This window comes from Suncus etruscus, chromosome 13, assembly GCF_024139225.1.
Source record: "Suncus etruscus isolate mSunEtr1 chromosome 13, mSunEtr1.pri.cur, whole genome shotgun sequence".
In the NCBI taxonomy this organism is placed as follows: domain Eukaryota; kingdom Metazoa; phylum Chordata; class Mammalia; order Eulipotyphla; family Soricidae; genus Suncus; species Suncus etruscus.
In genome coordinates this window covers 90,846,723-90,860,530 of record NC_064860.1, presented here as the reverse complement: position 1 = coordinate 90,860,530, position 13,808 = coordinate 90,846,723, and the positions used below count along the sequence as shown (strand labels likewise).

At 32.2% G+C, this 13,808-nt stretch overlaps 1 pseudogene; it reads left to right on the top strand.

Annotated features, from left to right (window-relative positions):
- Window positions 1–3,407: 3,407 nt before the first annotated feature.
- Window positions 3,408–13,808, top strand: part of LOC126025878 (elongation factor 1-alpha 1-like) — a 35,262-nt pseudogene continuing 24,861 nt past the window's right edge.

The following is a 13,808-nucleotide window of genomic DNA, read 5'->3' as shown; positions in this document are numbered from 1 at the left end:
AAATTAAGAGTTGGTGCAGAGTTTGGTAACAGAAAAGTAATACAGGGTTTGGAGAAACAGCCCTATAGCCTTATATTTAAGGCTATAGTTTTGGAAGTCATGTAATAATCTTCAGTGCTGTGTTTAACTTGAAGTGATGGTGATAGCTTGAAAATGTTGCTTCTCTCCAGGGGAGGTCATTTGAACCTAAACACTGAATGTAAGCAATTTAATTCAAGACTATGATTGAACAAAATCTTGATTCTATGCTATTGAACAGAGTAAGAAAAGTCTTCAATTAAAAAAAAAGACCGACCAAACTTCTTAACATCAATGACAAATGAAATCTCAAGGATAGATTTTATGGTATTTATTAAAACTAAATCTAATGTAATTAAAATAAATGTTTAAAAGCACTCACAACTCTTTGAAACACAGTGTAAAATAAAAACTTCATTAGATACAAGCCCAGCATAAATTAAGATAAGGGCAGAGAGAAGGACTTAGAGAGAGTAAGCCAGGAAAAATCTCTGTAGAATTGAAATGTAAAAGAGCAATTATATAAACTGGATGTGGACAAAGATAAGGAGAAAAGAACAGCAAAATAAAACCTAACAAAACAAGGAAAGCAGAAATCAGAAGATTCTGTTGCCAATTAGTGATGAGAGGCATGAACTCTTAGCCTACTGTTTCTTTTATATTCCTCATAATTTTCTTATAAAATTTCATCTTGATGCTGTTTCTGAGAATCTGAGTTAGATCTGAGGCACCAAATCTCAACTATGTCTATGTATTACTGAATTAAGAAATAGTTTTATTTGGATACATCATTAAACTAGTGTAAACATTATTATCGAAACAATGCTGCAATTCCTGGAATTATATCCAATCTTATAACATTTTGACTATCAATTATTTATTGCATTGATTATCACACAGAAATTATTTTTATAAATTTACAGACTTTCTAACATGTTAGGAACAATAAATTTCTGTTTGTTCTTGAGCTTATGATTATAGTTTTAATAATTTTGTTTTCTTTTGATTACGGATCACATGGGTATAAAACAAAAGAAATAGCAAATGGATTTAAGTTACTAAATTATATTATTTATATATCAACATTACACATGTTGCTAATTGTACTATATTTTATCTCTAAATTTTATAAGAATACAAATATATCGTTAGTTGTAAAGAGAAAATAGAGTAAAATGTCTTTTCAAAATACTGGTATTGGGCCTTTGGGATATTTGTCATTAAGTAGAATTTCTATATATAATGAAAGATCAATATTTTAAAAGTCTCCATAGTGTTTATTACAAAGTCTAATATTGGTCAATATCCACACCAATAGTGAATGATGAATTCCTCAACACCAACACTGCATGCCAACTCTGATTGCATGGCTAGATTTTGTTTTTATGTTTCAACTTAACTGATGCAAAGTGATTTCTCATTATTGTTTTGAGGTTTATTTTTCTGCCCACACATGATTAAAACAAAAATTGCATAGCCTTGTTGACATTCTTTTCTTAGAGGAAGTATTTTTCATCTCTTCTCATTTTTGATAAGCTTATTTGCTTTTTTTAATTATTGCCATTCTTAGAAGCACTTATATAGATCTACTATATCATTAACCCCTGTCAGAAAATTGGAAAGATTTTCTTTTCTTTTTTTTAAGAAATGGTAGTGGGGAAATTGAGCTATATCTGCCTACACTCAGTCAGGGCTTACTCTGGGATCAGTATTGAGATAACACTGTTCTAGATATGCTGGATCACAACAAGCATTGTCAAGAACTGAAAATAAGGTTGGTCTTGTGCAAGTCAATTGCCCTTCTTGCTGAATTATCTCTATGCTTAGAAAAAGGATTTTCTCCCAGACTCTGGGGTATCTTTTTCTTCTAATCATCATTATTTTGTAATACATACATTTGTTTATTTTATGCAGTCACATTTTCTATTTTTTGCCTCTGATTGATCAATGGCATTGAACCACTGAAGATGATTATAGATTTAATTTCATTATTGTTTCAATAGAATTTATGGATTTAGATATGTTGCTGATAACTTTAATTCATTTGGAATTGACTTTCTGTAATATGTGAAATAAGAATCTGAGTTAACTCTCTTCTTCTGTAACTGATCTGTATTCTTACCTCCATTTGTTTTTTATTATTTTAAGTTTTTAATGTACTTTATTTAAAGAGCATGTATCACATAATTGACACAGTTGATAATAATGCATTTATTCCCATGTGCATGTAAGCAAAATTATTAAAAAAAGAAAAGAAAGAAAGAGAAAGAAAGAAAGAAAGAAAGAAAGAAAGAAAGAAAGAAAGAAAGAAAGGAAGGAAGGAAGGAAGGAAGGAAGGAAGGAAGGAAGGAAGGAAGAAAGAAAGAAAGAAAGAAAGAAAGAAAGAAAGAAAGAAAGAAAGAAAGAAAGGAAGGAAGGAAGGAAGGAAGGAAGGAAGGAAGGAAGGAAGGAAGGAAGGAAGGAAGGAAGGAAGGAAGGAAGGAAGAAAGGAAGGAAGGAAGAAAGGAAGGAAGGAAGAAAGGAAGGAAGGAAGGAGTGAGAGAGAAAGAAAAAGAAGGAAAGAAAGGAAAAAGGAAAGAAAGAAAGAAAGAAAGAAAGAGGAAGAGAGGAGAAAGAAAAAGAAAGAAAGAAGAAAAAGAGAAGAAAGAAAGAAAGAGAAAGAAAGAAAGAAAGAAAGAAAGAAAGAAAGAAAGAAAGAAAGAAAGAAAGAAAGAAAGAAAGAGAGAAGAAAGAAAGAAAAAGAGTATAGCAACAAGAAAATTTGCAAATTATTGTATCTCACAAGGAGGTTATTAAGACATTATCAGAAGGTTAAGTAAACTCTTGCTGCTAATTTACCATTCTGCTACTTCATTTGTTTCTACACATTAGGGGGCTTCAGATACACATTGACATCCAAATTGGTGTTTTCCTATGGGAATAACAGTATTAACCAAATTGTAGTTGTTCTGAGGCTACAAATGTGAGAGTGCGGTCAAGGAATCAAAGCACCATTGCTGACACTTTGGCTTTTTTGGGATGTATTTTCGGCTGCAAGGTCTTCTGAAAATACGAGAAGGCTAGAGGAGGTTGCCTATACTCATTCCAAAAACGTCCTGGCGGTATCTGCCCAAATACCGGTATATCTGGAGTTTTGGTCAGATTGATGTCTTTTCAGAGAATCATCAGTGAGTGGTGAAGCAGGGCCATTGGCAAAGTGATGATTGTGGGTGAACTGTGCAGCAGACATGTCTCTGGCAGGGTAGGGACTTGGCCTGCCAATCTCCTCTTGATATTGTCAGCTTTTGATAGTGGCTGCACTCATAATTTTTCAAGTTTACATCTCTTTTAATAATAGAGCACATCTATGGGAATGGTTAGTCGCAGACCTGGTGGCAGTATTTGTGGGCATGGTTTTGGATTCCAGACATATGAGAAGGCAGAAGGAAGAGGCCGGTGATATTAGTCTAAATGCAGGCACACCAGATTTTGGTCAGATTGATGTTACTGCAGAGAACCATAGACAAATGGTAAAGACAAATAATAAAAAGATGATTGTGGATGACGAGTTTAGCAGGCATGGCTTTAGTAGGTAGATACTTGGCACCCACTCTCCAAGGAAAGAGGTTATTCTGGCACCATTAACTACCCATCTATAAAACAGTCTATCTGTTGACTCTTGATTTGATTCTTTTGGCCTGAGAGTTTGTCTTAATTTACTATCAAATTATCCTAATTGTCATAGTTTTATAGTATAGTTTAAAGCTGGAAAAAGAAGGCACCTATCCATATGGTTTGGTTTTGTTTTGTTTTGTTTTGTTTTGTTTTCAGGTCAACAATGTGCTCTCAGGGTTTACTCCTGACTCTTTGCTCATGGATATCTCTGGGTAGTGCTCAGGGTACCACAAAGGATACCACATATCCCACTCAGGTCAGTTCTTTAAAAGGAATATGCCCTATCTAGTATATCATGGTTTCATCTAATCTCCTATCATTTTACTTAAGGTAAATGTGGGAAATAATGCCAATTTTATTAAAAAATAGATTACTAGACATTACAGTTAATAAAAATGAATTAATATGAGAGAATAAATAAATTATATTACTAATCAAATTAGTAAATATAAAAAATTATTTAAGTATATATGACCATATAAGAATACATAATGGTATGTTGCCAAGTATGTTAAAATGAAGAATGAATTTAGCATTCTCATAATACATATGTAATTTACAGAAAATAATTGTATTTCTCTATATAAACTTCAATGTAAAACAGAGATATGGTTAAGTTTATTTATAATAGCACCAAATATAGTAATTATTTAGATAGAAATTCACCAATGTGTGATAGATATGTCACAGTAAAAATTCTCATATTTCATAAAAAATTTAAAATATCCAAAAAATAAGATTTTAAAATCTTAATTACTTAATCTTAATGAATTAAAAATTAAGATTTAAATATTCAAATGAAATAAGTATTATGTAAAAATGTTGTTGCTAAAATGTTTAGATTAAGTGCTATCAGAATCTAAATTTTAATGTCATTTTTAAGAGAAAACAAATTAAAATTTTGTATTGCATTTAAGAGAACCCTATGAGAAAAATTATTACGAGAAAGAATAAATTATTAAAGACATCTTACTCCCAGATTTTAAGTTACAGTAATTAAAAGTATCATGGTATTTTTTTTTCTGGTTTTTGGGCCACACCCTGTGACGCTCAGGGGTTACTCCTGGCTATGCGCTCAGAAGTTGCTCCTGGCTTCTTGGGGGACCATATGGGACGCCGGGGGATCGAACCGCGGTCCGTCCTAGGCTAGCGCAGGCAAGGCAGGCACCTTACCTCCAGCGCCACCGCCCAGCCCCGTATCATGGTATTTTTAAAAAATAATATATATGATAGTTAATAAAACAGTGAAAAATCAGTTATGTTTAAGGATTAATTTATTTTTACCTGGATGCCAATAGTTCCAACTAGATAAAGAACTTAATATATTGTGTTTAAAACTTGAATATTCACAAAAAGAATCAAACTCAAATCCTAAATTATACCTTCCAGGTATATAAAATTTTTGTATGTGTAATTTAAATTAAAAAAAATCCCAGGAGAAAAAATAAACATAAAAGATCATGATATTGGGGCTGGAATGGTGGTGCTAGAGGTAAGGCATCTGCCTTGCAAGTGCTAGCCTAGGACAAACAGCAGTTCAAACCCCTGGCACTCTTATGGTCCCCCCAAGCCAGGAGTGATTTCTGAGCACATAGCCAGGAGTAACCCCTGAGTGTCAACAGGTGTGGTCCCCCAAAAGATCATGATATTGTTCTTATTTGATTTTTCTTGGTAAACATATCAAAATTGCAAGCAACAAAATATCAAAATAAAGAAATCGAACTAGCATTATAAATGTCAACAACAAAAACTAAAAAGTTTGCCAAAGGAATTTTTAAAAAAGCATCTCTAAATTGTATATTTGATAAATAGTTAATACAAAAAGATAAAGAACACATACAACTCAATAGTATATAACACAATAAAATTATTACTATTTTTTTTTGGTTTTTCTGGCCACACTTGTTTGATGCTCGGGGGTTAGTCCTGGCTAAGCACTCAGAACTTGCCCCTGGCTTGAGGGGACCATATGGGGCACTGGGGATCAAACCCTCAGTCCTTCCTTGGCTAGCGCTTGCAAGGCAGACACCTTAACTCTAGCGCCACCTCACCGGCCCCAGCAAATAAAATTTTAAAATTGACCTAAATAGCTAATCTTTTCCAAAAGTCATACAAATGAACAGCATATAATAAAGGGCACTCATCATTACTAATAACTTATGAAATCTACCTCTAACTCAATGAGACATAACCTTATACCTGTTAGAATAGCTATTATAAAGAAGAAATAAAAAATCTGTAGTTGGGAAGAAGCAATATATGCTAATGATGGTAATAAAATATGGATTACTCCATGAAAAACAGTAGGTGACTTTCTTTAAAAAATTGAAGTAGCTTATGATCCAGAAATTTACTAATGTATAGAAATAGAAGTAACTTCAATATACTTTCAAGAATAAATGAAAATCCATGCACACACATACACACACTCACTAAAATGTGCATTGATATAAAAGAAATACATCCATTTAATTGAGGCAATAAGGATGAACCTAGAAAATCAGTGAGAGAAACTACTCAAAGTCAAATACTGTATTATCTTACTTATAGAGATTTGAAGAGGAAATAGGCAATTTCATGGAAATAGAGACTAGAATAGAGGTTAGCATATACTGGGTTGTATGCCATCAGTCAAAAGGCATACCTTTTTAGTTATAATATGATGAATTTTTGTATAACAAGAGATTATACATTGGGTAGGACACGTACTTTACATAGGGCAGACCAAGGAGCTTTGATCCTAGCACCAAATCTTTTGGGTCAGCATGAATGATCTCTGTGTGTAGAGCCAAGAGTAAGCTTAGAACATTATTGAGTGTGGCACCCTCCCCCCAAAAAAATTAACAGTAATAGTCAAGTGTGCCTTAAGGTTACTATAAATAATAATACAGTAATAAATACTTGAAAATTTGTTAAGAATAAATGTTAAGTATTAGAAGAAAAGTCTAAAATAAAATCAGTTCACAAAATCTACAGAGAGAAATCTCTAGCCTTTTAGGAATTGGGATGAACAGTTTCCATTTTTCTCTCTCACTAGGCCTCCCACCTCCACATTTGTTATTTAAGCATAAACAGTTTCAACTTCTAAGCTTCTGAATTGCATGACTGCATACATGACTGTATGACACTCCTGATATCCAGTTATATGATGTGATCTGCTAAGAAGAAGATAATTACCTATAAAAACCCAGATAAATCAGTTAAAAAAAAGTCATAAAATGTAAGAAAATAGAATGTTAACTTGAAATAAAGTAGAAGCAACAAAAAAAGAAATAGAAGGTTCAATATGGATGATTCTGGTAAATTGGATGTTGTATGGATAAAGCTAAAGTAAGATGTTAGTGTGTTAAACATATAGAAAATTTTTTAAGCTTTTATTTAACTTGCTGACTTAGAAAGTTATTTATAGTTGAGCTTTAGACATAGAGTGTTTCAGCACCAATTCTACCACCAATATAAAATTCCCTTCACAAATGTTCCTAGTGTTTAACCCATATCTCCTCTTCCTAGCCTGCCATCTATACATGTGTCATTTTAAGTTTGGTTGTTGAAGTTTGGTCTTATAATTTTGGTGTTGTAGACTGTGTGGTTTAGGCATTTAGTTCTTTCCTTCCTAAATACCACCAATGTACATGAATTCCATCTACCCCTTTTCTCTGTTATTTGCCATCTGTTTTTCCCCCCTCTGTTCTATTTCCTTCATCCTTACTGTACTTGGAGTCTTAGAGAGTTCTCAGAAATCCCCATTTAAAAAATTCCATTCCTTCATGTAATCATTCAAAATGCCACATATATTATCATTCTCTTTCTGGCTTACTTTATTTAACATGATATCTTCTATTTGTATTCATGTAGCAAATTGCATGATCTCATAATTCCTTACAGCTATGTAGAATTCCATTTTGTGTATCACATATTCATGATTAACTCATCTGTTGATAGATATCTAGGTTGATACCAAACGTTAGTCATTATATTAAGTGCTGAGATAAAAATGGTGTGCATATGTCCATTTGAGTGAATGTTCTTTACTCAAAACTGTTTCTGCCTCATACATGTTAATTATCATGAATAGAATAAATAAATTTTATATTAATGTAATGTTAGAATGTTTTATGAGTTCTTTTAGAACTTGTCATGAAAATTGGAATGGTTAAAATTGAAATACAATGACTATAATTCTTATACTCTTTTCTCTCTATTTTAAATATGTTCTCTTAACTGTATAATATTGATATATTTCTGTTCTAGCATAATATTCCTCTTTTTTTAATAGCTTGTTATTCAAAATACTTTTGCCTTTTTATATTTGTCATTAGAAATTTTTCTTTTAGGGTACAGTGTACAATTGTGAATAGATTAATGATTCTTGAGGTGTGAGACAATCTATAATTTATTCATTTATTGCTGGACTATCCTTGTTTAAAATAATTATGACAGATTAGTAGCTGATTAAAATGTGTTTCCACATAATATTATTTAATAGTGTTAACTAGCTACTTAATTACTGCTTTTAGGTAAATCAAACATTAATAAGTTTGTGAGGATCTTAAATGCTCTCTGCGGGTGCTAGAAAAATATTGAGAATATAAAGCTAAATGACAGAAATAAACTTACATATATGCTATTAAGAAGCTGAGACTAACAGGAAACTAGAATATGGTTTTCCTTTTCTTTTGAAAGTTGTGGAGTTTGGAAGACAAATGTGGTTATGATTGTCTTAAATCTGTTACCATTAATACAATGGTAATCATGTCCATAACAGCATAACTCAGAGAATGTTCTGTGCTAGTTTTCTGCAGTTTCTGTTGTGTTACACCATAAACTTAGTTGCTTAAATAAAATGAGTGTATTCCTTGTGATTCTGAAAGCTAGAATTCAGAGATGATAGCAATGTTATGTTCCATCTGAATGTTCTAGAAAAAAGATCTGTTCTGTCTTTCTATGACCTTCTGATAGATCCTTTGCTTGTGGAAGAGTAATTCTAATATTTACATGATATCCTCCTTGTGTACATGTCTATGAAAAAATTTTATAACGGGTATATTCATATCAAATTAAAAATTGTGTTATTCTGGATACCTCTGGAAGAAAACATTTTTTCTTTATATTTTCCAGATTCCAGAGATTTACTACATTCATCTTCAAAGCTGGATTTTTCTGGGACCAGACTAATAGCACAGCAGATAAAGCATTTTTCTTGCATCCCGGCATCCCATATGGTCTCCTGAACCTGCCAGAAAAAATTTTTGAGCACAGAGCTAGACGCAACCCCTGAGAGCTGCTGGAGGTGGCCCCCAAACAAACCAAAGAAAGAAGCTATAAAGCTGTGATTTTTCTGACCAATCTATCTTAATTCATGTCTCTCTCTCTCACCAAAATCTAAAAATTCTTTTGCATTTAATGTGAACTATTGTGATAGATAAGGTCCACCTGTAGAAACAAGATTTCTATTCTGAGAGGCACATAATCATAATCATAGCTACAAAGTCTCTTTAGCTGTGCAAGATAAAATATTAAAGTTACCAGAATATGTGGATATTTTAATATTGTTATGTCTATATTGTTCTATATGTTTCTACTCTGCTTTTTCTTTGTTGTTATTTCATTTTTGGGTCACACCTAGCGGTGCTCAGGGTTTTCTTCTGGCTCTGAGCTCAGAAATCACTCCTGAAAGACTTGGGGACTGTATGGGATGCCAGAGATCAAACCTGTGTGCAAGGCAAACCCACGGTGCTTTCTCTCTGGCCCCAATACTGTGTGGTTTGATTTACTCTTGAAACTGCAGCTATCCTTCAATATACTAACTTCAACCATCACATTTTATACATAATTAAAACATAAATTTATCATATATGTGAATGCACAAATCTATAAAGTAATTCTGAAGTATACCAAATCATACTATGCTGTGCCAAATATTATACATTAATTACAAAGAAACCCAGGCAATTGTTCTTTAGCAAATATTCAAATTTCCTTGTTTAACAAATGTCTCACTCATCTTGCATTAGAGGTCTTGTTATTTCTGATAGCTCAAGAAGAAAAAAATTCCTTTCAGATATTCAAGTTCCGTGATAATATGCCTTATAAGTCATATAAGTATATAAGTCATATTAAAAGTGTTTCACAGAGTATATAGAGGTCAATATGAATAGTAAAACAAGAAAAAAGTAAATATTGAGATATAAGGAGATGAGTAAGCAGAATCAAAAAATTTGTAAAGCAAGTAAAGTTATTTTTGATATTGTATTTTGGAACTAATCAATATATATTTGTAAAAAACTTCAGAATATGCAAAATCAATAATGCATTTTACTATTAACATTGAATTGTTAATATGTATGTTAATATGTTTATAGATCATTTAAAATATATTACTCTGTGGAAGATATAATGATGGAAGGTAAATATGGGTAGAGAAATTATGAAAACATTTAACTATTCTCTGAATATATAATGCTTTAAAATAAAATTTATTTTAAATAGATAGACTAAACTGATTTGTATTTAAACAAAATAATATATAATAACACAGAGTAAGAAACCTATGTAATAGTAGAGCTGGTAGGAGATTGCTTTGCATACAACTATCTTGGGTTTGATCTCTACTACCCTATTTGGTCTCCTACCAGGAGTAATTCTTAAGAGCAAAGTCAGGAGTAAGCAATGAGTACTGATAGGTATGGCTAAATAAAAAAAAAGAAAATAAATCTCAGATGATGCTGTATGCTTCTTAGAGTAAAATAATTGATGAACATTTTATGGGGTGGAGAGACACACCTGGTAATGCGCAGGCTTGCAGGCTTTATGTACACTGTCACCTAAATCAAAATATCCTCTTTTTTTTTTTTTTTTTTTTTGGTTTTTGAGTCACACCCGGTGGTACTCTGTAATTGCTTCTGGCTAGTGGGACCATATAGAACACCGAGGATCAAAACCAGGTCCCTCCTGGGCAGCCTCTTGCAATGCAAAAAAGCCCTACCGCTGTGCTATCGCTCAGGCCCCTTGCATGAACTTTTATATCAGGAAAACTTAGCATGGTATATCTACCATTTCTTTAATTTAAATACATTTAAATCTATTTAATCTATCATCTTTTAAATTATAAATATATTCTTAAATTTATGCAGTTTATTATCTTTGCCATTATAAATATATTTCCTCTTATTATTATTAATGTTAATTATGTAACTGTCTATTATGATCATCTAGATATTGATTTGTCCTTGTCCCAGTACATTTCTATTTAAAACATGTGCCACTTCCTTTTAGTTTTAAGATATATGATATTCTTTGGTATATTTTGCAGTTGTGTTATTTTCTATCATAAAAAAGAATATAGTCTTAGTTTACATGAAATACAAGGAGATGCAATTATTTTTTATTAATATCTTTATTTAAACACTTCGATTCCAAACATGATTATAGTTGGATTTCAGTCAAGTAAAGAACACCCTCCTTCACCACTATAAATGCAATTAATTTTTAGGATAAAAGAGACTCTGGCCAATAGATTTTGGTATCAGCAGATATTATGAAGCACATTCTTTAGAACAGAAGAAATCTGTGAAAAAAATTTAGAAATTCATTTTGATATCACAGTGATTTTCAATAAATATTTATATAAAATAAGTTCAATTACAGCATTTGAAATGGTCACTACAGAGGTGTCCGAGAATTTCTTATCCTTAAGCATTTTCACTTTGTTTCAGGTAATTAATTTAATGTTCTTTATTTTAATTGCGGGGGGAGCTGAGGTGACTACACCTCAAAGTGATTCTCAAAGGTAACTTCAGGCTCTACACTCTGACGCCACTCTGAAACCATTCTGGCTGTACTTTAGCCATAATATATAATGTCAGGTATTCAACCCAGGTTGGCTACATGCAAGACAAAAGCCTTACATTCTGTACTAAATTAACAATTTTTGGATAGGCATTACAGATATGTGAGACTATCATTGATGCCATACTGTTCAATGACCTTAATGACCTTAATGCTCAAACAATCTCTGAAGTCTAGAAAGTATCTTACAATTAATAAGCAAGTAAACATTTTTTTTTCTGCATCATGCGAACAATTCAACAGATGAAGCAAGACAGAGGTTTTTTTCTACAGATGATTTAGCAGCTGTTGGGAAACACTTTCCCATCTTCTCTTCACAGAGAACACCTTACTGCAGATAGTTTAATGCTTTTTCTGCCATAAAACTAAAAAATTGAAAATTTTTATTCTTCGATTAGGTCCTTTGATTTTCTTAGAGACAATACTTTGGGTCTTTTAAACAAATGCCATTTAATTGCATCAAATGTATTTAAGTTATCTCCTATTTTACTTTTATGAAGTTGAAATCATTGGAAAGATTAGTTCTCTAAATTTAATTGCGTATAATTTTGCTATCAAGACATGCCATAAAAGTACTCTACAAACAGAGGAGTGATTGAAAATGAGAGACAAGTGTCTAGCTATCTACAAAACTAATTTGAACACTGAATTAGAATCACTCTGTTTTGCTTTGCCTGGATCTTCTTCATTTGCATTTCTGTGTACATATCACCCTCCAAATCATTTCTTTCTTTCTTTCTCACATGTCTCTAGCATTATGTTAAACGCTGATGCCAGAATGCATCTTTTGGTCCGATCTTGCAATCAGTCTGATTTCCAAAATTCAAATCCCTAAATGAACAAAATTCAGAGTTGTTGCTGATTTAAAGGCCTATAAAATTGATAAAAAATTTTTTTTAAAATGGAAATAAAGATAACATAATTAATATCTGGTCATTTTAGTATATTTTTGTGAGAAATCAGGTGACTGATCTATCTTTTTTGTATCTCAGTTTTAAACCTGTAAATATATATTTGCAAATATATATATTACACATATGTAAATAAATATATATTTACATATGTGTATATATGAAATTTATGCTAACTTAGAATTTATAAACTTTTTTATTTAGAAATTATATATCAACACAGGTCTTCATTGGGCTAAGAATGTCACATCCTTTTGATGTGGCCTTTCTAAAGTGAATTAGTCAGCATAAAGTAATAGAATATACAGTAGTTATTTTCAATCATGACTTGTAGTTATGGTTTTTATATTGTGTTTACCTAATCTAAGAGCATATATATGTATGTATGTATATATGGGGCAATTCTAATTCAATTTAGATTGTATTATAGAGATTTTTAAAACTTGTTTAATTGAATCACCCAAGATACACAGTTACAAAGTTATTTTATTTTGAGATCAAGTTATACTTATACAATGCCTAATACCTTTCATCAGTGCATATTTCCTGTCATGGACATACCCAGTTACAGTCCATCTCTCTCTCCTGCTCTCCTCCCTGGTGCTGTGCAGACATTCTCTGTCTGTCTGTCTGTCTGTCTGTCTGTCTGTCTGTCTGTCTCTTTCTCTCTCTCTCTCTCACTCTTAGTTTTTGTTTGGGGGCCACTTCCAACAGTGGTCAAGGGTTACTCCTGGCTCTGCACTCAAAAATTACTTCTGGCAGATCAGGGGACCATATGGGATGCTGGGGATCGAACCAAGGTTGGCAGCATGTAACGCAAAACCTACCAACTGTGCTATCACTCTGGCAACACTCTTTCTTTTATGACATTATGGTTAGCAATATAATTATTGAAATGGTATCATGCATATCACTTTGTTTTCTTCAGCACCCATTCTTGTCCAGAGTGATCAACTGTCATTGTAATATGCTCCCTTTTCTGTCCTTACTGCTCTTCTCTGTTATTTGTGTTAAGCTTCCTACTATGGACTGGTCTCTCTGCCCTTGTTTCTATTGTCTCTGGATATTACTACAATACTATCTTTTCTTTTTATTCCAAAAATGAGTACAATTATTCTATGTCTATCCCTCTCCCTCTGGCTAAATTTGCTCAATACTCTCCATATCCATCATATATAAGCAAATTTTATGATTTCATTTTTTCCTAACAGTGCATAGTATACTATTGTGTAGATACAGTACAGTTATTCTGTCCACACATCTTTTTCTGGGCACTTTAGTTGTTTCAAGATTCTGGATATTGTGAATAATACAGCAAATCTGTATTAACATAGTATTAACTTAGTGTTATGCTTTGAATTGTTGATTAAAGCAAGG